Here is a 22,770-nt window from a genome sequence, read left to right on the forward strand (position 1 = left end):
TGGATATCCTTGTTCAAAAGCAACTGTGAGCTAACATGCAGGTGCAGCCGGCAAGTAAAGAAGCAACTGTCAAGTTGCCCTAATTTGCAAGAGAGATAGAATGGATGAGTAAAGAGATCTGGCAGCAGTTGACTGCAGCCTTGATGAGTCCTCACATGAAGTACTGTCTATCCTATTTGCTTCCTTACCTGGAGAAGAATTAACTTTGCATTAAAGGATTAGAAGCAAGGTTCACCAGGCTTATTGCAGAGACTGGGGGATTATCCCTTGAGGTAAGATTACTGTAGATCCCGACCTTGCTGGGATCTCAATTTTATGAGACCCATGAGTCAGGGAGCAAACCTGCTGCCTTGTGGGCTTCACCATTGAAAGGAGAACACAACTGAGCCTGGTTCTCATTCAATTGCTTCATGATCATTAGGGTGCCCCTTTAGTCAGCTAATTGTGCTCCGTTTGAACTCCCAACACTTAAAAAGACCCTCCTCCCACTTCAACTTTCACATGTACAAAGCAACTATGCTGTGAAGAAGAGCCTTGAAACATGGTGCCCCTAACTATCCATACATGCCCCACCACTTTCTACCCTGCCCCTGTCAACTGCCAACTTCCCCCCATCAGCCTTGACCCACCCAAAAAACCATTCCTCTCCCCTCTGCCATCTTTGAACCTACCCCCTTTAACCTTGAACCTATAACTATCACCCTCCACACGCCTTCTCTCCGTTCTGAGCCTACACCCATTACTGTCCTCATGCCCACCCTGCTCTGACCCTCCCATTATCCAAGCCACTTGTTTCGTCTGTTTCCATGACCATTCCCTCTCGTCCCCATGAAACCTTCAGCTATTACCCTGGACCTGCCACCCTATCGCATCCCATGCCCCGTCTCACTCTGATTGTTCCTCTACTGCATAGTACTCTCAGTTCAACCCCATGGACCTCACCATAGACAGCACCGACCCCGCCCTCGAGGACCATGTCTCTGCTCCCTCCCCCACCCAACCATAGGATCCCCAAATCCAACAAGCAAGCCCCTTCTCTCCATCCCACGTCTCTGATCCTTGCTACCTCGCACCCTTCCCTGGATTGTCTGTCTTTCTTCCCAATACGGCCCCCCTCCCTGCCCCCTCAGTCTGTTTTCCTTCCTGGGTAGCCTCCCATCCTTCCCCGCTGCTCCCCCTTCCCCTGTCCTGCCTCCACTTCACCCTTCCCTATTGGTCCAGCCTCTCATGTCCAGCCTCTACGTAGCTTAGCCTACCAGCACCCAATCTCAATCAAGAGGCTGACAGTTGTGAGCGGACCCCAAGAAAGCCACAGCAGCAGCTACTCACTCCAAAGTTATGGAAGCAGTCAACTTTGCAGGTACACATCAATTTTTGCATGCAAAAAGGCTTCATAATATTGTTCGTTGGGAAGCTTGGCTTGTCTATAATCCATCTTTAAAGTCTCAAGTACATAATTACAAAAGTTTATCCTGCCGTTGGGAAACTGACTTTTGGCCTCCTGCCAAATTAAGATCTGTCAAGCTTCCTGCTGCTGGCTGGCCTGGAAGATTCTGGCCAATAAAATGTCTCTATTTATGCAGCACAAGATCCCAGTTGCTTTTCTAAGTGCTCTGTCAATGTGTCAATGTGTCGTGCCACCTTCAAAGATCTATGCTCATGAGGCTCCAGGTCCCTGAGGCCCTCCACTTTAGAAGCAAGGTTCACCAAGCTTATTGCAGAGACTGGGGGATTATCCCATGAGGTAAGATTATTGTAGATTCTGACCTTGCTGGGATCTCAATGTTATGAAACCCATGAGTCAGGGAGCAAACCTGCTGCTTTGTGGGCTTCACCATTGAAAGGAGAACACAACTGAGCCTGGTTCTCATCCAATTGCTTCATGATCATTAGGGTGCCCCTTTAGTCAGCTAATTGTGCTCCATTTGAACTCCCAACACTTAAAAAGACCCTCCTCCCAGTTCAAAGATTCACATGTACAGAGCAACTATGCTGTGAATAAGAGCCTTGAAAACATGGTGCCCCTAACTATCCATACATGCCCCACCATTTTCTACCCTGTCATTAAGTCTATAATGCCTCTCCTTATCCCTTGTGTCAAAATGCATCACCTCACACTTCTCTGTATTAAATTCCATCTGACACTTGTCTGCCATTCTGCAAGCCTAACTACACCCTGCTACAGTTGATTGGTATTATCCTCACTGTTTGCCACACCTCCAAGTTAGGTATCATTAGCAAATCAGTATCATCAGTAAGATAATTCATGCTAATTTGACACAAGCACTTGATGAAGTTTCACACCTAACTGCATAGAGCAAGAATTTAGCAACTCACATTTAATGTTCAAGATATTAGAATTAAATCATCGTTGATATGCCAAAAAATACAATTAGTGTTTGGAGACTGATGAAGTGAAATTGTGCTGATCGTTGTATTGACTTTGTATGTTCTTTATGAAAATGAGCCAGTTTAAACATTTGATAAATGCTGTCAAAAACTGACAATGACACTTTGTCATACTGGAGACAAGCGGAAATGACAGGAATTGTATTCCGTAACAGTGAAGTCAGGTTTGACCTAGACAATGTAATTTTAATGTGGGTTGACTTGATGTACTTATTAATTAACAAGGAGATACAGGAACCAGAATGACCTTGCATTTGGGCTTGGAAATGCAACCCCTTTGGAATTCTAGCTGTCTGTAAAATCATAGCATGTGGTAGAGCATCATTAGCTAGACCGGTGCACAGTTCATGAATATTTCCAGAATAATTTTATGCAGAAATCATCATGGATATGAAGCATTATTAGATGATAAAAATGGGAGACCATGGCCTGAATTTATGGGCTGGCAGGCAGGTGGGATTATAAAATTGGAAGGCATTGGTTGCGGGGATGGGAGGGCGCCACTTTGCCTGTCAGCTACCCATCTCCACTAGAATTTTATCAGCGGCTTGGATAGGTGTTGGGCAGCCCTCCTGCCCTTGGGCCAATTAAGACCCATAGAGTAGCCAATTAATGGCCACTTAAGGGCCCCCTCCCACTGCCACTGGTATTTGGGGGCATGCCACACACCGAGACCACTAGGCTGCAGGCCAACGGTGGGGATGCCCTCCTGTTTGGTCACCCTGTGTACACCGGAGCACCCCCCCACCCCACCATAAGGAGGTGGCTGCCCCCACTTGTCTCTGACCCCACCCAGCCTCCTGATTGCAAAGCCACCCCTCGCTGGGGCCTGTCTTACTGGCTCCGATGAAGCTGCTCTCATTACTTGGCCTCCTTCATGGTTTCACTGCTGGGACTGGAGAGCTGCTGACTGACTGATTGACCGGCAGCTCTTGGACATAGGACACCTTCCCACACAGAGGTGGAAGCCATGGCCACCTGCAATTAACTTCTTATGATCATAAGAGCCAGTTGTGGCTTTCCAGGCCGCAGGAGGCAGGCTCAGCCTGGACTTTTCAGTTGTTGGTCAGAAACACTCCTTCCACAAAAAATTCCGGCCCATGTTTTATGCTTTATAAGAGATATCAATCTGAGCTGTACTAGTCAAAAATTATGCAGTCTTCACAATTTGAATATAAACACAAACTTTCAGGACCATAGCGGTCCTTTCTTTAGTTGAGCATGAGGAAAGAAGCTTAGCAGTCCAGAAAGCTACAGGCTACACCACGTAATATATCTTAGACCTAATAAATAATACACCTTAGAAACAACCATAGTATCTGAAAGATGACAGAAAAGAGGATGACACTGATACACAACACAAATATTCTGCTCAGGACTCTCACTTATTAGTGCATATGAGGTAAAGGTAAGTTTCCTCCAGTATGCAGAGTTCCTGATCTCAGCTGTGCTGCTCTGAAGAGTTGTCAGTTGGCGGGCCTTCCATATCAACCATAGGAACAATATTATTAACCTCCCAGCAAACAGCTTAAAGAGGCTTTGATAAAAACCTTATAATAGTTAGCCCTCTTACCTACAGTTATTTACAGTCCAAGGAGCCAAAAATACCAGAGATAAGGGAAGGAATTTAGTGTTACTTATAGTAGTGGATCAACAGATCGTGGTATCATTGACAAAGTTCAAGATGGGATAATCGCACAGTTTGAAAAGAGAAGTTTTCACCATAATCTCATTGAGGTTCTCCAGATTACAAAGCGAACTGCCAAGACTGATTGAAGCAAATTGTACACCATTATGAAGGATTCCAATATTAAGAACAAGTTCAATATGAGGAAGACCAGAGTTAAATGGAATGTCAGGATAACATTTTCAATTTGCGAGATGTGGAGCATGTTATCAGGAAAGGCTATTGAAGTTGATGATGCAAATGGGTTGAAGGGACAAATATCCTTCTGCAGAGAGAAGTGAAAAGAAAACATGGTATGGTTTATACATCCAAAAGGGAGGAAGGGGGTTATTGCTGGGTTTAATAACCTTCTTTGTTCTTAAAAAAAAGGTAAACATTCTACTATCCCGTTTCTAAACAGCAAGTTATGGGCATACACTAAAAAAGATCGGCACTTCTGTGCTCCTCCTTTATGTGCCTGTATGGCACTAATCTAGGCACAAATATCCTTTGTGTGTGATTTTTCTTATGACTGAATCTAAAAAAGGGCACAGCATTGTACATTATCTGCAAATACTGCCAAATGAGGCAGGAGTCAATTTTCCTCTAACTGCTGGATGTAGATCAGTCGTTGACTGCTCTGGGAAAATCCTCGCATCACCTCTTCTTGAGCTACCATTTCTGGTGCTACCAGTCTTAAATTGACAGGCAGATGGTTTCCAGAGATGTTTGGTTTAATGTATTTGAGTGGTTTTGTTGCTACAGTACAGTCTGTGTTGCTGAACACAGTTGGTTAGTTTCAAACATTAGTGACGGAGGCCATGTTCAGTACTGTGTCCCTGATCTGCCTTTGTGATATGGTTTACTTGAAAGCAGTTGATGAGAAGCAGTCCAAGCCTCCTTGACAGCTACTGAGGAAAATTTTCAGCTCTTTCCTACCACACACAAAGAATCATTCCTTTTCCTGACTGTACAATTACTCGGTTCCACCTTGAATAAAACAAGAGGGCTCATTGTTGAGTCAGCACCCTTCTTTTGATGCACTTTTATTCTCCACACCCACACTTGTTTTCTCTCTTTCTCCAAATTCAAAATGCTGTTGACCCAGCCTGTTAGAGCAGTCAGGCATATTCACTGGGAAACTACATTAAAATGAACAACATGCAAATTTCAGCCTGTGACTGGCAAAAAAGAATTTCTATTCTTTTAAATATTCAGAAGTAGCTGGTACAATGCTTTCATATATTGTCAAATACTCATAGCTCGATATGTTTCCCTCAAGAGGCTTCTACTGTACCTATTGTTTAAATCCTGCTGCCTTTAAAGTTCAACAATTGCCCCCACCTCTTCCTTATCCTTTAGGTGCACCCCATTGCACCTGGGGAATGCTGGGAGAGTAAAATTGGCCATCTAATGACCTGGTAACAGCAATCAATTCTCAGCCAAATGCTCTTCTACTTTCAAGAAATTAAGATTAAAAGGCGTAACTTGTGACACAGTCAACATTTTCCATTCCTTTTCCTTCAAGACAGAGTAAAACAAATTCACAGAAAATGCTGGAAAAACTCATCAGGTCTGACAGCAGCTGCAGAGAGAGAAATAGAGTTACATTTCAAGCTCAATATGATCAATAGTCACTTGGTAGCACAGAACTTGAGTCTTGCTGATAAAAGAGACATTTTTTGTTGATGCTTTTCATCATGCACTCATCAGGACAATTGGCAAGAAAATGCTTATGTCAGGGGAAACAATAATTTACACTGTATGAGAGGGGCGTGCTTAGAGTTCACTTGTCAATCAATCAGCACTCTCTTTGGCACATTGGTGATTGAAAGTTCAAAGTATAGGCATTTCTGAACTGTACAACTGTGGTAGATAACAATTTAGGATTAAAATGAAAAAGAAGTCTGAAATGTCAAAATAGTTAATGAAATGCTACTTGGGAAAACTAATAACAGTAATGATTTTATTTTAATTGGCTACATGATTCATAATACTTAGTGCTTTATGAAATTCAAGATGTAATTTACATTTTAAATGGTTTATACTGAAATAAATATTCTGTGATATGTACGCTATTTAAAGAAACACCATATTGATTGTGGATTTTTAATATATATATTTTTTCTTGAGATATGCAAGAACACATTTTTGTTCCAGATATTTTCTTTCTTGATTGCTGATATCCTTCACAACTGTGACTGAAAGAAAGATAGCTTTTTACAGCTTTGCTATAAAGCAAGGCACAACAGAAAACTTTCCTCTTCTCTGGCTTGTGTGCATTGGATTGCTCAATCAGACACACACAAACAAAATGAATAGAGAAGGCTGCACCTCCATGAAGGAGTTTGCTCAATTTTGCATTCAGCATACCCAGCTGCAAGTGGAGTATGCCTGAAGGGTGTTTTGCAACAACATCACTGCAACACCCAAATGAGAGCCCAAATGTGCAGCCTCTCTTTCCTGCCATGAGGGTCACAAGGCCTTCTTTCAGCACCCCCTGCACCCCTACTCCCATGGGTCCCACTATGGCAACCCTACTGCACTTGCGACCCCCACCGATTTGACTTGCGTAGCAGCTCACAATGTTGGAATTACAGTGGTAACATCTGTTCTATCAATGAACAGCTTTTTTTAACCAAGGTAGTCAATTCCTTAAAATATAGGTTCCAGGGTAAGTATTGGTAAGTATTAGTGAACTAAGTATTATGTTAGGAAAATATGCTCTAATACTGCAGCAAATTCCAATATTCTGGACAGAAAGCTGTTTATTTGACATATAAGAGGAAGGAGAATCTAGAAGTGAGGGAGAAACTTTAAATGCAGTTTTAGCTTGAGACACACAACATGCAGGTGTTTGGGGGGTAATGTGATCACCACATATACAATTACATGCAGCCTGTGAGCTGTGGACACCATGCAACTGTCCTGCTGCAGCTTGCTTGCAGCTCCCATGGTCAGGGCCTGAGGAGGTGATCACTGGGAAGGCCTTGCATTGGCTGGCAGCAGGCCAAAATATTCACGTGAGCTCAGGAGGGCCAGTCCAACTCCTCCTTGACCTAACAGAAATATTCCAACTCCTCCTTGATCCAAGGGAAACATTCCAACTCCTCCTTGGACCAGGAGAAACATTCCAACTCCTACTTGGCCCAGGAGAAACATTCCAACTCCTTCTTGGCCTATTCTCCAGACCTTTTTTTCAAGCACAAGAGAAAGTTATCAAAGGATTATATTTTTTCAAAGCATTTTTTTACACATTCCACAATGAACTATGGTGTTCATAGGTTCTAGAAAGAGTACTGTGGGCCAATAGGCAAGCAAGTGCCAGAGCTTGACATAGGGAGTCTGAGGGGCCTGAAGGGGTGGTTGGAAGAGCAGAGTTTTTTATTGGGTGCATGAGAGGCTTAAGGGGGACGGGTGGAAGGGCAAAGCTTGGTATGAGGGAATGAGAGAACATAGGAGATTGGTGGGGGGAATGAGGTGACATGGATTGGGCATACGGCGTGTTTGGAGGGTGAAGGGGGTGTGAGGGGTGAGGGATGGAGGGCCTTTTGTGTTTTATTTTCACTGGGACAAAGTCCTACGGCCTTTTAAATAGCCCGCCTCTGCACCCGGCTGCCCTTACAGCTGCCTCCCCACTTCCCGGGTCGGCTGGCCTGACTCCAGCCCACACTTATTAGCACATTCCTTAGATAATATCACCACCTTCAACACCTCTTTATTCTTTTGTCTGTGACATCTTTTGGCAATCTCCACCTATCACTGGCCCTCTATCCAGCTCTACTTGTCCCACTCCCCCTTAAACCAGCTTATATTTCACCTCTTTTCTATTTTTCCTTAATTCTGTTGAAGAGTCATATGGACTCGAAACGTTAACTGTGTTCCTCTCCGCAGATGCTGTCAGACCTGCTGAGCTTTTCCAGGTATTTTTATTTTTGTTTTGGATTTCCAGCATCTGCAGTTTTTTGCTTTTATCTTTTTTTCCCTTTTGTAATATTGGCCTGGAGTTGGGAAAATTCCCAGCTCAGCCCGCCACCTCATGAGAGGTGCCATTGCTGGCGAGCCAGGTGTGGGCTGGAGTCAGGCCAGCCAACCTGGGAAGTGGGCATTCGGCATTCCTATGAATAAATATTATGCCCTGTAACTGTTCACATCATTCAGAGTGCATAAAATAATTTTACAATAGAAAAGCAAGATCCAAAATTGCAGCAGTGATATTTCTAGTGAAATTATTTCAGGCGTAAATTGGAACAACTTGTCCATCTGGGAGACATATTTGGGTTGAATTCATGTTGTACAATATTAACAATGAATATAACAAAACAAATGGGTTAACCTTTTAAAAGAGCAGATAAAGGAATTCACATCAATGTGTTTGTTATCTTGTTAATAGTATCACACAATGTGATTTCTACTATGGATTCGACCGTTTTCAGCATGGGGTTACATAAACAAATGATACAATAATTATTTTTGTCAACCGCAGGGCATGTTGTAGAGGATCTTCAGCCCTAAAGAAAACACTTGTCTCTGAATAACAAACAGCTTCTGAATATTACCTGGAAAAACTCAGCAGGTCTGGCAGCATCGGCGGAGAAGAAAAGAGTTGACGTTTCGAGTCCTCATGACCCTTCGACAGAACATGGAGTTCTGTCGAAGGGTCATGAGGACTCGAAACGTCAACTCTTTTCTTCTCCGCCGATGCTGCCAGACCTGCTGAGTTTTTCCAGGTAATTCTGTTTTTGTTTTGGATTTCCAGCATCCGCAGTTTTTTTGTTTTTATCTCTGTGTTTAATTGACTGCCACTGCTCTTCAAGAAATGCCTACCTCCTTGAAGAAGTTCTGTTCCTCTCTGCGACAAGATTTCCGGATTTCTCTGTTGCCTTGTTCACCTTCATTGCTTTCCATTTCTCTAGTTCTGTCGAAGGGTCATGAGGACTCGAAACGTCAACTCTTTTCTTCTCCGCCGATGCTGCCAGACCTGCTGAGTTTTTCCAGGTAATTCTGTTTTTGTTTTGGATTTCCAGCATCCGCAGTTTTTTTGTTTTTAGCTTCTGAATATTGCTCGGGAACAGGGTCAGGAAAATATATCTTTGAATAATATATTCTAAACTGAGAATGGAGGTAGATAATTACTAACATGGCTTCTCAAATGTGATAGGGCCATGCACTTTATATCTCTAAATATAAGCCTTTATCATTTCAAAGATAGAATTGAACTAATCATGTGATTACTTGATAATGAGGAATAATGATAATGGTAAATTTTATTAATAATGTGCACTGTACCAGTAACTTAACTAAAATGAACTTTAGTCTTCCTGCTGTTCAGCTCCTCTATGAAATGGATGCACATTTGAAGTCTCTAATCAAATGTCAACTTCTACTTTTGAATTTACTCAATAAACACATGGGCCTGAATTTTTAGGTTGGTGGGCGGGCACGTCCGGGATCTGTCGGGGAACGGACTGCTGACCCACGATTTCAAGCTGGCTGGCCAATTAACAGCTAGCCAGCGAGAAATGCACGCTGAAATTCTCAGCCCTACCAGGGTGGGGTGGGAAGAGGGTGGGAATTGACGTCAGCATGGACATGGGCGAGTGCTGAATGAAAGCTCCCTAAAGGCAGAAGGCTGCCGCAGGGAGCTGAAGGTCTGAAACAATAAAGGTTTTAGATGCTGATAGAAAGTGTCCATACATTGTTATAAATCAACTGAAAATTTAGCTACTGAAAATGCTGTGCACAGAACTTTATTTATATTTTACTTAATCACAGAAACCTTATCCTGCCGGTGGATGAGGTTTGAAGAAAAATGCAAAGTCCGCCTGGCTGATTCGCCCGTCCGCCAACCGGAAGGTTGGGCAGGCGCTGTAAAATTAAAGACAATTGCAACTTTAATTCCCTTAATTGGCCTCTTAATTGTCAATGGGCACGTTTCCAACCATTGCGCGCGTCCGCTGACCGAAATATCACGTGCACGCGGGATGACATCGGGAGGCTTGCCCAACATCATCTCACATGATTTCACATCTGATTGGGTCCGGTGCACACTTGTCCGCCGACCTAAAAATTCAACCCATGGCTCCTAACGTTTATGAGGGACAATCCTTGCAGGTATGCTGGATTCACACTCGCCAACACCTTCCAGCAACATTTTATATGGGCAGCAGGAGGGCATCTAAATGGAATGGGACTGGTGCATGTCTATGCCACTTCAGGCACAGAGGCAGTCTCATGTAGCCAGAAAATCAGCCACCTGTCTGCCATCTGAAGAGTTGCCTGAACCCTTTAGCCCACTAGCAAGCCTATCTCTCCTTGGCTCCTGTATAAGGGGCAGATTCAGATTTCAAAGGCATGCATCTTCTAGCCACTGGAGTCCACCAGTGCCCATCTAGATGCAGTGAGTTTTACATCCTCACCAGGTATTTTCCTGCCGGCATTCGCTCACTTTGGGCCTCAGGTAATTTTCTCAATAAATAATTTCATAAGAAATAGGAACGGGAGTAGACCATTTGGCCCTCAAGCCTGCTGCACCATTCAATAAGCTCACGACTAATCTTCTTGTGTTTTGATTTCCACATTCCCTTCTAACCTCGATAACCTTTGATTCCCTTGCCTAACAAGAATCTATCTACCTCTGCCTTAAAAATATTCAATGACCCCGCCTCCATTGCCTTCCGAGGCAGAGAGTTCCACAGTCATACAACCCTCTGAGAGAAAAAAAAATTCCTCATCTCTGCCCTAACAGGGTGTCCCCTAATTTTAAAACAGTGGCCTCTAGTTCTGGACTCACCCACAAGAGGAAATATACTTTCGACATCCACCTTGTCAAGGCCATTCAGGATCTTGTATACTCCAATCAAATCACCCCTCACTCTTCTAAACTCCAGTGTAAACAAGCCCAATCTGTCCATAAGACTCATAAGGCAACCCACTCATTCTAGGTATCAATCAAGTAAGCCTCCTCTGAACTGCCTCCAATGCATTTACATCCTCCCTTAAATAAGAAGACCAAAACTGCACACATTACTCAAGGTGTGGTATCGCCAATGCCCTGCATAACTTAAGTTCACTTCCTCTAATAATAAGTGATAGCATTCCATTAGCCTTCTTCATTACTTACTGTATCTCCATACTAACTTTTCATGACTCATGTCCGAATTTGTTAACCACTCTCTTCCTCAGTCAAGAAACCATTCAGCACCATTCCACAGGTATCACAGACAGTATCAGTGCCAGTCCTGTGGGTCGAACAGTTCTTGAAATCTTCTCCTGAAAGTGGTTCACCATCTTAAATAACTCAAAATACAACTTTGAAACCCAGGATGTGTTTAACTGAGGTTTAGTTTCATTTATTATGAACATATATAAAGTGATTAAATTAGCTATTAATGAGGGCTATTTCGCCTTGTGCACTGATGTTTAACAGGGCTTTCTACATTTCCATATCTGTTTTACAACGACACATGAACAATTACCGTAATTTTAATGACATGAACTAATCATCCAAAGCCTTACAGCAGTTAGATTTAATTTCTTCTTAATCACTGATTGGACTCTTAGTGCCTAAAAGTAAATTATGAGAAATAGCTCAGCAGCTGTAAGGTTAGACCCCAAGCCTTCCTCCTGACTGACATTAATACTCAGGCTTTCACCAGAGGCTGAATTTCAGCTATAATAGATTTTGGCAAGAAGAGAAAATACTCAAAGTTGGAGAATTCTGACTAGTGGACCCTAAATTTTCTGAGTGATGTCCTGATCAACTGCTGCATGTTGAGTGGGAGATGGGCAGATCTAACAAAAAAAATGGCGTAATAAGGAAATGCCTAGATATCACTATTTGAATGTTAATTTTGAAGAGTTTTTAAGACAAGCTAAATAGAGAATTTCACTTGCATTTGGCAATCATGTGTGCTAATTTCTCTTATACTTAAAGAAGCTAATATATGCATCCAAGGTATTTTAATATCATTAAGGTAATAATTATTTTTGAATATGCAGTTAATTTTACAGTAACACAACCTTTGAATAGTAATAGGGAATAAGAGCATCTTTTATTAATAAACTGAGTTCCTGTTTGAATTGGAAAGCCTATTAATGAACAGGAAGTCACTATAAATCAAAGTTGGGAAAAAAATATTGCATGCAGTAATCAGCAATTGTAATTCTTAAATTACCGTAGGCATCAGCATATAAATTGACCACTGAAGCCTCGAAAAATCCTTCCAAAAACTTATCTGCCAAATATAAAAGTGAAACACTGGTGTGGGTGTGGGTGGTTGCCATTTTGAAATGGCCTCTGCTTCCAACGGAAAAGGTGGGTATATCTTAAACTCCCGTTTACTGTAGAAAAGTTTAGGTTTAACAATTGTTTACAATTAGTTTTAGTTTATTTATGTGTAGCGCTCTTGACTTTTATTACTGAGAAACATGTATTTATTGAATGTGTTTATTTTATAAGTGTATCTTGCTCCCTCAACTTTAACATACCAACCATCTTTATGCGCTGATTTTATATGTACAGTATATAGATCTTATGTATATAGTAACTTTGTAATTTCTGCAAGGCTCTGTATCTCTCGTACTCTTTTACTATTTTGTACCAAGCACTGGCAGATACTATAAAAGCAATTAATAGCAAAGTTGTTCCTGTAACCAAAACATATTGATAGGTGCCTGCCATAATGGGAGTTCTACAGAACATACAATATTGATACCTATACTTCAATTCGGCACTTGGGACAATGAGCCCAATCATTGATATTACTGACATCATACCTTTTACCTTAAACAAGCTGACACTTTAACTACCTTAAGGCATTCCACTATCTCAGTAGAAAGCCATAAAATTTAATGAAATAACAGAAAAGCTATAATGAGGGGACAGTTCCCCTCAACACGCAGACACTTCCTCCTACCTCTCCCTGGACCATGACCCCACCACTGAACATCAAGCCACTGTTTCCAGGACTGTCACTGACCTCATCTCCTCTGGGGATCTCCCTCCCACAGCTTCCAACCTGATAGTCGCCCAACCTCGGACGGCCTGCTTCTATCTCCTACCCAAAATCCACAAACAGAACTGCCCCGGTAGACCGATCGTCTCAGCTTGCTCCTGCCCCACAGAACTCATTTCTCGTTATCTTGACTCCCTTCTCTCTCCCCTTGTCCAGTCCCTTCCCACCTACATCCGTGATTCCTCTGACACCTTACGTCACATCAACAATTTCCAGTTCCCTGGCCCCTACCGCTTCCTCTTCACCATGGACGTCCAATCCCTCTACACCTCCATCCCCCACCAGGATGGTCTGAGGGCCCTTAGCTTCTTCCTCGAACAGAGGCCCGAACAATCCCCATCCACCACTACTCTCCTCCGTCTGGCTGAACTTGTTCTCACGCTGAACAATTTCTCCTTCAACTCCTCTCACTTCCTCCAAATAAAAGGTGTGGCTATGGGTACCCGCATGGGCCCCAGCTATGCCTGTCTCTTTATGGGGTATGTGGAACATTGCTTGTTGCAATCCTACTCCGGCCCCCTTCCACAACTCTTTCTCCGGTACATCGATGATTACTTCGGTGCCGCTTCATGCTCTCGTCAGGACTTGGAAAAATTTATTAATTTTGCTTCCAATCTCCACCCCTCCATCATTTTCACGTGGTCCATCTCTGACACTTCCCTTCTCTTCCTTGACCTCTCTGTCTCAATCTCTGGTGATAGACTGTCCACCAATATCCATTACAAACCCACCGACTCCCACAGCTATCTTGACTACAGCTCCTCACACCCCGCTTCCTGTAAGGACTCCATCCCATTCTCTCAGTTCCTTCGCCTCCGTCGCATCTGTTCCGATGATGCTACATTCAAAAACAGTTCCTCTGACATGTCCTCCTTCTTCCTTAACCGAGGTTTTCCACCTACGGTCATTGACAGGGCCCTCAACCGTGTCCGGCCCATCTTCCGCGCATCCGCCCTCACGCCTTCTCCTCCCTCCCAGAAACATGATAGGGTCCCCCTTGTCCTCACTTATCACCCCACCAGCCTCCGCATTCAAAGGATCATCCTCCGCCATTTCCGCCAACTCCAGCATGATGCCACCACCAAACACATCTTCCCTTCACCCCCCTTATCGGCATTCCGTAGGGATCGCTCCCTCCGGGACACCCTGGTCCACTCCTCCATCACCCCCTACTCCTCAACCCCCTCCTATGGCACAACCCCATGCCCACGCAAAAGATGCAACACCTGCCCCTTCACTTCCTCTCTCCTCACCGTCCAAGGACCCAAACACTCCTTTCAAGTGAAGCAGCATTTCACTTGCATTTCCCCCAACTTAGTCTACTGCATTCGTTGCTCCCAATGTGGTCTCCTCTACATTGGAGAGACCAAACGTAAACTGGGCGACCGCTTTGCAGAACACCTGCGGTCTGTCTGCAAGAATGACCCAAACCTCCCTGTCGCTTGCCATTTTAACACTCCACCCTGCTCTCTTGCCCACATGTCTGTCCTTGGCTTGCTGCATTGTTCCAGTGAAGCCCAACGCAAACTGGAGGAACAACACCTCATCTTCCGACTAGGGACTTTACAGCCTTCCGGACTGAATATTGAATTCAACAACTTTAGGTCGTGAGCTCCCTCCCCCATCCCCACCCCCTTTCTGTTTCCCCCTTCCTTTTTTTTTCCAATAAATTATAAAGATTTTCCTTTTCCCACCTATTTCCATTATAAAAAAAACCCCACTAGAGCTATACCTTGAGTGCCCTACCATCCATTCTTAATTAGCACATTCGTTTAGATAATATCACCAACTTTAACTTTAACACCTATGTGTTCTATTGTACTATTGTCGTTGACATCTTTTGATGATCTGCTTCTATCACTGCTTGTTTGTCCCTACAACCACACCCCCCCCCCACCACCTCTCTGTCTCTCTATCTCTCCGCCCCCCATACACACACCTTAAACCAGCTTATATTTCAGCTCTTTCCTGGACTCGAACTCAAGTTTTGTCGAAGGGTCATGAGGACTCGAAACGTCAACTCTTTTCTTCTCCACCGATGCTGCCAGACCTACTGAGTTTTTCCAGGTAATTCTGTTTTTGTTTTTGACAGTTCCAAGTAACTGACACATTCGAGGGCCAGTCAGGAGACAACAGGAAATTACATCCATAGATGACCATCACTGTTAAGAAACCAATCAGAAACTGATCACGCACTACCTAAACCAATTGGGACTAATCGTGCACTGCCCAAGCCAGTTAGAATACAGGAACATTACTGATCATGCATATGAGTTGTGCTTTGGACAAATTTGAAAAGCATCAGTTCTGACCTGCCAAACGTGTGCTGAATACGAAAACTGAAGAAAAGAGACTGCTTTCCAGCTGGGAGCAGAAGACCACAAAATTGACCGAGAGAGAGAAACAGATAGGAAGAAGGCCACGTGTTCACCTCATGTCCTAGGCTGAATCGAGAAGCAAGAACTGTGTCAAGCCAGTGAAGTTGCTGCCTAGTTTGTTAAGTATTACTTTTGTTATCTAATATACATTTCCTGAGTTACATCACTTAATTGTCTCCTATTGCCTGAATGATTAAAATCTCAAAAGCATAAATTCATTTTCGGTGAGTGCAGACTCATGGATTTGAAGATTCAATACCCCCCAAAAAACTTACAGCATCTTTGCAACACAGCCTGTATTGCCTGCTTGATCCTTTAAGCCCAGTTATAAGTGAAACATGCATTTCGCAGGGGGGGTAGAAAAATTGAGGCTGACTACTAATGCTAGTAAGACGTGTCATAGCTGAAAAGGAAGGTTGATTTATATGCTAAGTGTATGCAAAAATATCATTTTTTGGGGCTGGAAAAATTGGGTTTTCTTATATTCCCTGATTTATGATAATCGCTTAAATAAACATGTTTTCAAGGTTTAAAGTTACCAGTCAGGGTGCAATAAACAGATCAGAAATCAGAGATGAAAAAAATAAATTGTCAAACAGTATTATTTCTAAATCATTGTTTCCAATGTTATCTCTTAGCTTCAGTTCTACTTCATCATCCTTTGGTGCTCCTTCAATGTTGGCCCTCACTTCTGAAATTCCCTCAGCATCTCCACTGACTGTCAGCTTTCAAAAGCCTCTCTCAGACCATAGAAATATATAGTTATTGGTGCAGAGAGAATTTTTTATTCATCACAAGTATATCTGACCACATATTTCATGAGCAGTAATGTAGTCAAACTCAAACTATATGCTGCATTGAAAAAATATATTTAAAATAAAATTAAGACTAAGATTTAAGTGATTCATTTGATGACATCATGTTACATCAACATTACACAATGCAATGTTTCCCCTGTGATAGGATCATGTATCTCCTCACTGATCTGCGATGTTTCCTTCACTATTTTTTGCAATGGCAAGATTTCTCTTCAGCACCACTGCTACAAAGCATAGGCTCCTGCACAAGTGATTATATCGTCACACCAGCCTGTTTTATAATTAACAGATGACTGAGATTTTAATGTGCAGCAGATGAACGTTCTAACATGTGCTGCTGTCATTAAGGAAAATTAAGCAATTTAAGGCCTGTGTGGAGATTTAAAGTGTTGCTCCCGAATTCGTTTTCTGCGCAAGGAACATATGGAACTAAATTTTACAATTTGACCTGAAGCTAAGGGTGGGGTTTTCCAGCCCTGCCCGCTGCTGGGATTGACTGGTCCCATCGAAGGTCAGTGGACCGAATCTCCCGTGGTGGGTCCCACCAAGATGGGACCAGAAAATCCCGGTCTAAAGTGTGCCACAACTAGATTCTGAGAGGTTTTAGCAGGTAAGTAACTAAGTGCTTTGTATCCTCAATGGCCAAATATTTGCAGAACTATGAGGAACATATTCTGTTTTGGGTGCAATTGGAGAATTGGTCCTAAATTGTGCCCAAAATTGAGCTAATTTTGAGAAATGCGTTTTTTCCCCTCCAACTCATTTTTATTTTAAACTCATATGTCAAATGGAAAATTTATCAACCACTATTGAGAAGTAGTTTAGAATGTGATTTTTTTTGAATGTTGCTTTAAATATTCCTTGATATTTTGAAGAATTATAACTCAGTGCAACTTGATAATGTAGCTGGAAATTGGTTTATCACAAAAAATAACTTTTTAATTGGAGTCTAGTCCACCTGTGAGTAAACTCATTCTAAATAAATGAAAATAACTTTAAAAAACCATATTTGCTATTTATATTGTGTACAGGGGTCAGGTTCTTAGTAACTTAAAAAAATATTCAAAGGTTTTTAAAAGTGCCTATGACTGTGCTTGCCCCCTTAAAGGACTGCAATTGAGTGCAATTAGTGGATACTAATTAGTGGTGATTAATTTAGCCTGCAGAGATGGCCAATTTTATGGGAAGTGTTGGCTTCTAGTGCGATTTTTAAAAAAAACCAGCACAAAAGATTGTGGAAACCCAATTTGCACTGAATGTAATTTGCAGTTAAATTTCCGCAATCCTTTGCACTGCTTTGGCCAATTTGGGGCAAATTGCACTGGAAGAAGCAATGCAACCTGATGGAGACTCCAGGCCTACATATTTTCTGGAGGCCACAAAAATATAGCTTTGAAACCAATTGGTAATATTTGCAGTGAAAATACCTCCCCTGGAAAGTAATTGTCATTGGTTGTGAACAGAACATCTATTTAGCAAAACAAAAACAGAATTACCTGGAAAAACTCAGCAGGTCTGGCAGCATCGGCGGAGAAGAAAAGAGTTGACGTTTCGAGTCCTCATGACCCTTCGACAGAACTTGAGTTCGAGTCCAAGAAAGAGTTGAAATATAAGCTGGTTTAAGGTGTGTGTGTGGGGGGCGGAGAGATAGAGAGAGAGAGAGGTGGAGGGGGGGGTGTGGTTGTAGGGACAAACAAGCAGGGATAGAAGCAGATCATCAAAAGATGTCAACGACAATAGTACAATAGAACACATAGGTGTTAAAGTTAAAGTTGGTGATATTATCTAAACCAATGTGCTAATTAAGAATGGATGGTAGGGCACTCAATGTATAGCTCTAGTGGTGGTTTTTTTTTTAAATAATGGAAATAGGTGAAAAAAGGAAAATCTTTATAATTTATTGGAAAAAAAAGGAAGGGGGAAACAGAAAGGTGATGGGGATGGGTGAGGGAGCTCACGACCTAAAGTTGTTGAATTCAATATTCATTTAGCAAGTTAGGTTGAAACCACTCATTTGCTGCTTCTGCCATGTCCTTCGCTTCCCTTGTTCACCAAGCTAAGCTTCTCTCATGGCCTATCCCCAAACTCACACCTTTCTCTAGTTACTTTCTTGACTACTGCTCTGACCTCATTTTGTCCAACGAGATGCACCTCCTGCTCTCTTGACCCTATTCCCACTAAACTGTTAACCATCCATCTTCCCCCTCCGGACCTCCAGCTGACATCATTAACTGTTCCCACTTCTTGGGCTGAATCATCTGGTCCTGCCAGCAGCCGGATGGGTGGGTGAACTTAATTTGGCAGGAGGCCAAAAATCATTTTCTCAACAGCAGGATGAACTTTAGCGCTTAAGATCTCGGGACATTAAAGGTGAGTTGAGCTCCTGCCTAATCATGTTGGGATGCAGTTTTTTTTTAAATTCTTTCACAGGATATGGGTATTGCTGGCTAGGCCAGCATTTGTGTTGCCCATCTCTAATTGCTCTTGAGAGGGTGGTGCTGAGCTGCCTTCTTGAACCACTGTAGTACAGGTGGTGTAGGTATACCCACAGTGCTGTTAAGGAGGGAGTTCCAGGATTTTGACCTAGCAACAGTGAAGGAACGACAATATATTTCTAAATCAGGGTGATGAATGACTTGGAGGGGAACTTACAGATGGTGGTGCTCCCATTTATTTGCTACCCTTGTCCTTCTTGGTGGTAGAGGTCATGGGTTTGGAAGGTGCCGTTGAAGGAGCCTTGGTGAGTTGCTGCAGTGCATCTTGTAGATGGTACACACTGCTGCCACTGTGCATTGGTGTGGAGGGAGTGAATATTTAAGGTGATGGATGGGTAGGCTACTTTGCCCTTTGGATGGTGTCAAGCTTCTTGAGTGTTGTGCGAGCTGCACTCATCCAGGCAAGTGGAGAGTATTCCATCAGACTCCTGACTTGTGCCTTGTTGATGGTCAACAGAATCTGGGGAGTCAGGAGATGAGTTACTCACCGCAGGATTCCCAGACTCTGACCTGATCTTGTAGCCACAGTATTTGTATGGCTAGTCCAGTTCACTTTCTGGTCAATAGTAACCCCAAGGATGTTGATAGTGGGGGATTCAATGATAGTAATGCCATTGAATGTGAAGAGGAAATGGTTGGATTCTCTCTTGTTGGAGATTGTCATTGTCCGGCACTTGTGTGGTATGAATGTTACTTGCCACTTATCAGCCCAAGCCTGGATATTGTCCAGGTCTTGCTGCAAATGGGCAAGGACTGTTTCAGTATCTGAGGAGTCATGAATGGTGCTGAACATTGTGGAATCATCAGCTCCCATCCCTGCTTCTGACCTTATGATGGAGGGGAGGTCATTGATGAAGCAGCTGAAATGGCTGAACCTAGGACACTGCCCTGAGGAACTCCTGCAGTGATGTCATGGAGCTGAGATGATTGGCCTCCAACAACCCTACTTGAAAACTTTGACATAATTCTGAGCGCAACTGTGTTAACTTGCATTAGGGTGCAATACTCTGCATTCCAAAGTGATATTTCAGTTATCATTACACACCTGAAAGTGATCACGTAAAGGCACTGACCTGAAATGAATTCACACAGCACCACATCAATTGCAAACATTTATTTTCCTGTAACCACTCAGCTGACATCATTGGTGTTCAAAGGACCTGGAATGATACTGAATCAGCTCCCCGCTAGCTTCAGCTGTGCTCACAGCAAGTATCTTAGGTCTGTTTAAGAGCTCACAGATAGAAGTGTTTAAGTCTGTGCAGTTGTTAGAAATTTAACTAAGTCTCTGCAGTGTGGTTTAAGTGCAAGTGCTAGCAATTAATATAGTCCGGCCTCTACATGTCCGCATCCCAATTTCATGTCAATGTACCCACCAAACCCTTGACATACCCGCACCCCTGCCCCATCACCCTCCTACCCCACCCCCTCTGTCTCCCCACCTCCTACCCACTCCTACCTCTCCCACCCCTACTCCACTCCTAGCCCCCTCAACCCTCCACTACTCCATCTCCCCATCTCCACAACACCCTACCCCGGTCTTGCCAATTCTCCTACCCCACCCCCATCTCCCTACACCTCTCCTGCCCTCCTCACCCCCCCACCACTCCCACCCCTTTCTCCTATCCCCCATCCCTCAACCTGTCGTCAAATCCTGCCATCGGGAAACCGATTTTCATGTTCCTGCGGGATTGTCCGCCCTCGCCCACTGGTGGCGGGGGGGGGGGGCGCGCGGAGTGGGTGGGGGTAGGGTGGGTGGTACAATTCCACCCAAAATTCCATTGCAGATTGATAAGGTTTTACTAGAACTGGAAAATGTTCCAAATTTAAACAAGTTCAAATCACAAACAAGTACAGAGGCAGGGAAAGCGAAGGAGCAGAGGAAAGAAAAGGGTAGTTCTGGTTAGGGTGTATTTGCTCTCCTAAGTGCATATGCTCACGTATGGTCTCCTCCACACTGGGAAAACCAAACACAGATTGGCTGATCATTTTGTGGAACATTCCCACTCAGTCCGTAAGGGAACCCTGATCTTTCAATCACTTGATTGCTTTTAAAACAAAAACAGAATTACCTGGAAAAACTCAGCAGGTCTGGCAGCATCAGCGGAGAAGAAAAGAGTTGACGTTTCGAGTCCTCATGACCCTTCGACAGATCTGTCGAAGGGTCATGAGGACTCGAAACGTCAACTCTTTTCTTCTCCGCTGATGCTGCCAGACCTGCTGAGTTTTTCCAGGTAATTCTGTTTTTGTTTTGGATTTCCAGCATCCGCAGTTTTTTTGTTTTTATACTTGATTGCTTTTATTGTCCACCCCAATCTCACTCTCATCTCTTTGTCACTGCCCTCCTACACTGTTCCAGTGAAGCTCAATGGAAGCTCGAGGGACTGTACATTATCTCCAATTAGGCACTTCCAGCCAACAATAAGTTCAGACAACGACCACAGCTATGATTTTGCTTTTGTTATTTACAACTCCTCACTTGTTTATCTTCTTGTCCCACTCTACTCTTTTGCCTTGTATCATCCTCCTTTTGTCATTTTTATCTCATTTGCTTTTGAACCTATCTTAGGACTGTCCTTTTGCTCATTCCTCCCTTTCCCCCTTTCCATACTGGCTTACAAGCTGCTAAATCTCTAACCATTTCCAGTTCTGCTAAAAGGTCACTGTCCTAAGATGTTAACACTTGGGGCAGAATTTTCTCCCCATTGGGGGGGAAGTTTAGGAGTGGGCACATGGGCCTCACCGCCATTTTACGTGGGCGGGCCAGTTAAGGCCCGCCCAGCATGACGTCCGCAAGGAAGTGCTATGCGCTCCCTATGCGGGTGGCGGGGGGATTCCCTGAGCCAAGAGTGTGCTCTTTCACGCGTGCGCACGCAAGAGCGCACTCATCTCCCTGAGGCTAAGTGTTGCCTCAGGGAGATCAGCTCTACAATAAAAAAATCTGAAAAATAAAACAAAAAAATTTCCCTGACATGTCCCCTCATGTGACACTGTCACATGAATTGGGACATGTCCATCACTTCTAAATACACTTTAATTACATTTTTTAAAACCTACATGAAACCTCATCCCACCCGTGGATGAGGTTTCATGCTTTTTCTAATGCCTGCCAGGGCTCCCAGCCTGCCCACCAACCTTAAGGTTGGACAGGCAGGTCCATTAATTAGCTTAATGACTTTGTTAATGGCCTCAATTGGCCATTGACAGGTCAGCGGGCACACAGCTGATTTTGCTGAGCCCCCGCCGACCTGAAAATTGAAATGGGGCGGAGCGACGTCGGGAGTTCCGGCCGACGTCATCCCGCCCGACGTCACCCTCATCATTTTACGCGTCAGTGAGCTGGCCCCGCCCCCTGTTCGCCGACCGGGAAATCCCGTCCTTGTCTTTCTCTTAACAAATGCTGCCTGATTTGTTGAGTATCTCCAGCATTTTCTGTTTTAAGTTCTGCAATTTCTATTTTTGGTTTGATGACAATTTTTGCCTGCTTACTCCTTCTCTGAAGTGCCTGGGGATGTCAAAGGTGCTCTTATATATAGATGTAAATCATTATTGTAGAATATAACAACAATGATGCCTTAAATGCTGGAATTTCCTTTTATTGCACACTTTTATCATTGATAACGACTGGTTGCAAAGTTGTTGTTTTAGCTTAATTTTTATATATGTGAATCCCAAACATGTGTAACATGTATGCTGTGAGCCATCAGCAGAGGCAGGATTAAGGCATGCCCCAAAGCGGAAGCAACATGGTATAAACAGAGTTAAGTTATCCCACAAACAACAGGTCTATGACTATAACAGATCAGGTCAAGGCTCTGCAGTCTTGCCTTATCCACTCACAAATGGGGTGAAGCCAGAGGAAGACGCTCCAAAAATATCACCAGCCCCCATGATGGTGAAGCCCAGCAAGTCAGTGCATAAGACAAGGCTGAAATATGTGCAACCATCTTCAGCCAGAAGTTTGGTGTGGATGAGCCATCTTGGCCT

At 43.4% G+C, this 22,770-nt stretch overlaps 1 protein-coding gene across 1 annotated transcript in view; it reads right to left on the reverse strand.

Annotated features, from left to right (window-relative positions):
- fstl5 (follistatin-like 5) overlaps positions 1-22,770 on the reverse strand; it is a 1,008,072-nt gene that overhangs the window by 721,713 nt on the left and 263,589 nt on the right. The window lies entirely within an intron of this gene.

The sequence above is a fragment of the Carcharodon carcharias genome, chromosome 1 (genome assembly GCF_017639515.1).
Source record: "Carcharodon carcharias isolate sCarCar2 chromosome 1, sCarCar2.pri, whole genome shotgun sequence".
In the NCBI taxonomy this organism is placed as follows: Eukaryota; Metazoa; Chordata; class Chondrichthyes; order Lamniformes; family Lamnidae; genus Carcharodon; species Carcharodon carcharias.